The sequence below is a fragment of the Microcebus murinus genome, chromosome 11 (genome assembly GCF_040939455.1).
Source record: "Microcebus murinus isolate Inina chromosome 11, M.murinus_Inina_mat1.0, whole genome shotgun sequence".
Lineage (NCBI taxonomy): Eukaryota > Metazoa > Chordata > Mammalia > Primates > Cheirogaleidae > Microcebus > Microcebus murinus.
This window is the reverse complement of record NC_134114.1, coordinates 21316067-21319600: the sequence shown is the minus strand read 5'-3', so window position 1 is coordinate 21319600 and position 3534 is coordinate 21316067. Positions and strand designations below refer to the sequence as shown.

Below are 3534 nucleotides of genomic sequence, written 5' to 3'. Positions count from 1 at the left end.
TTCATCATGACAGTATGACATTACCATCAAGGTAGACAAATATATCAAGGGAAAAAACAGAATGTTCATAAATAGACTAACAAATATAAGATCTGTTGATTTTTACCAAGTTGAAAATTTGATCCATTAAAGAAAGGATAGTCATCTCAACACATGATTCTAGAAAAATTGCATATTTATATGATAAAAATAAACTTTGAACCATAATTTGCACCTCATAAAAATTAACTCAATTGTATCATAGATCTAAATGAAAAAATATATAGCTGTAAAACTTCTAGAGAAAAACATAAGGGAAAATCATTGTGACCTTGGTTTAGACAAAAATTTCTTAGATGCAATACAAAAAAAATCTCATAAAAGAAAAAAATTGAAAAAAATGAATTCCATCAAAATAAGAATGATTATAATATACTATTAAATGAATTAAAATGCAATCATCAATTTTGGAAAAATTAGCATATTATATATCTTGTCAAGACTTGTACCCAGAGCATAGAAAGAACTTTTGACCTAATTCGGTAAAGTTTCAGGGTATAAAATCAATATACACAAATCAGAAGCATTCATATATGCCAAAAACTATCAAGCAGAAACTCAAATCAAAAACGCAATACCTTTTACTGTAGCTCCAAAGAAAATTAAATATCTAGGAGTATATCTAACGAGAGATACGAAAGATTTATACAAGGAGAACTATAAAACACTAAAAAAAGAAATTGTAGATGATTTAAACAGATGGAAAAATCTACCATGCTCATGGCTTGGCAGAATCAATATTGTTAAAATGTTAATATTACCTAAGGTGATTTACAGAATCAATGCAATTCCTATCAAAATACCATCAGCATTCTTTACAGATCTAGAAAAATGATCCTTTGTTTTGTATAGAACCAGAGAAAACCACGCATAGCCAAAGCAATCTTAAGTAAAAAGAACAAACTGGGAGGGATTAGTCTTCCTGACTTCAAGTTGTACTATAAGGCAATAATAGTAAAATCTGCCTGGTACTGGCATAAGAACAGAAACATCAATATCTGGAATAGATCTGAGATTCCAGAGATCAAACCATCTGTGTACAGTAACCTAATCTTTGATAAAGCAGACAAAAATATACTATGGGGAAAAGATTCTCTCTTCAATAAATGGTGCTGGGAAAACTGGTTAGCAATATGCAGAAGAGCAAATCAGGACCCCAACCTTTCACCCCTCACAAAAATTCACTCAAGATGGATAACAGACCTAAACCTAAGGCATGAAACTTTAAGAATCCCAGAAGGGTGGTGGGAGAGGCGCTTCCCGGGGCGCGAGCGGGACCAGCGGGGCGCGGGCGGCCGGGGAGCATCAGGACGATGTCTGGAGAATTGCCACCAAACATCGACATCAGAGAGCCTCGCTGGATCAAAGCAGCTTTGCCAGACGAGCCAATCACTTCTTCACCGTAACTGACCCTAGAAATATTCTGCTAACAAACGAACAACTAGAGAATGCAAGAAAAACAGTACATGATTACAGGCAAGGAATTGTTCCTCCAGGTCTTACGGAAAATGAATTATGGAGAGCAAAGTACATCTACGATTCAGCTTTTCATCCTGATACCGGTGAAAAGATGATTTTGATAGGAAGAATGTCAGCTCAGGTGCCAATGAACATGACCATCACAGGTTGCATGATGACTTTTTATAGGACGGCGCCGGCGGTGGTGTTCTGGCAGTGGGTCAACCAGTCCTTCAACGCGGTGGTCAACTGCACCAACAGGAGTGGAGACGCCCCCTCACCGTGAAGGAACTGGGAACGGCTTATGTGTCTGCCACAACTGGTGCTGTAGCGACGGCTCTAGGTCTTAACGCCCTAACCAAGCACGTCTCACCACTGATCGGACGTTTTGTTCCCTTTGCTGCCGTAGGTGCTGCTAATTGCATTAATATTCCACTAATGAGGCAAAGGGAGCTCAGAGTTGGCATTCCGGTCACGGACGACAACGGGAACCGCGTGGGGGAATCGGCCAACGCTGCGCAGCAAGCCATTGCTCAGGTGGTGGTCTCCAGGATCCTCATGGCAGCCCCGGGCATGGCCATCCCTCCGTTTCTTATGAACACTCTGGAAAAGAAGGCCTTTTTGAAGAGGTTCCCGTGGATGAGTGCGCCTATTCAAGTTGGATTGGTTGGCTTCTGTTTGGTGTTTGCTACGCCCCTGTGTTGTGCTCTGTTTCCTCAGAAAAGTTCCATGTCTGTGACAAGCCTGGAGGCTGAGCTGCAAGCTGAGATCCAGGAGGCTCACCCCGAACTGCGTCGCGGGTACTTCAACAAGGGGTTGTAAAGGCGAAGGGAACCTCTGCGGCAGCCCCTGCCGTCTGCAAGCCTGGTGTCGCCGTGCAGGGAGGATGGTCCTGTCCCACCTGGCTTCTCCCAGTGACAGATACCTTTTAAAGATCCACATCGGCCTTTTAGAATAAAGCTGCTACTTAGAACACAGCACCTGGTGCGGGTCAGGTGCCCGACACCTGTTGGTTTCCTTCCGTTTGGATCATGCCATGATATGCAGAAATACCCTTCCTGTAGCTTTTATAGTAATTTGTTTTTCAAAGACAATGTCCCAGTCCTCACCCATGGTTTTAAAAAGGCATTGCTAGACATAGACTAGGTGCTCAGTGTATGCTCAGTAAATGTTTATTGATTAAGTGAAAGGGAACCTGTTTAAAATACTAGATTTTCATCTTATTTTCGTCTGAAATCCAGGAAATCTCAGCAGTGTGTTGGGAAAATACAAAAAAGCTCTGAAGCTAACCTATAAAATCTTACCCTAACCTATTAAGGGCATTTTGCTTCCAATTTGGGCAAAGACCCAAGATAGATGATGGAGTTTGGGAATTTGTAGGGTAAAAGCTCCTCATAACCCTTCCAAAAGGTGCAGTTTGTGGGCCAGTGCAACATGCCTTCCCTCCTTATATATCGTGGGTGGATATCCTTGGCTGGTTTTTAAATTTATTGTTTTACATTTGCATAAAGATGTTAATCTTACCTTGCAGTTATTGACTTTTATATTCAGTTATTTACATCAAATAATCAAATAACTGAAATGTACAAATGTCAAATTTTGGAAGTATATTTAATACCAGTGCCGTATGAGTGGACCGGATCTGATTTGTCAGATTTTTTTTTAAGAAGTGAGACCACACAGTTCTAGTTACCTGCGTGTTCTTCCTTGTCACCCATATAGATAGATCTCTTTGGCTTTTCAGAGAGGCACAGAGATAATATGTGTAGAAGTCAGTCCCAGTGAATTTTACTTGAATATTGTGTGTATTACATTCCACCCTCTTTGAAAATAACGAAACCATGTACCACTGTTTACAATGGCCATAGTCATTGCACAGATCATATATTTAATTAACAGAGATTATGTTGCAAGTCTGTAGATGTTTAACGATATATACAGTCAGCCCTCTGTATCTGCGGGTTCCACATTCATGAATCCAACCAACTGCAGATTGAAAATATTTAAAAACAAACAATAAAAAGTAATATAACAATG

At 40.1% G+C, this 3534-nt stretch overlaps 1 pseudogene; it reads left to right on the top strand.

The window, feature by feature from the left end:
• The first annotated feature begins 1309 nt into the window (after positions 1–1309).
• Positions 1310–2474, top strand: LOC105882639 (sideroflexin-1 pseudogene; annotated as a pseudogene).
• The last annotated feature ends 1060 nt before the right edge of the window (positions 2475–3534 follow it).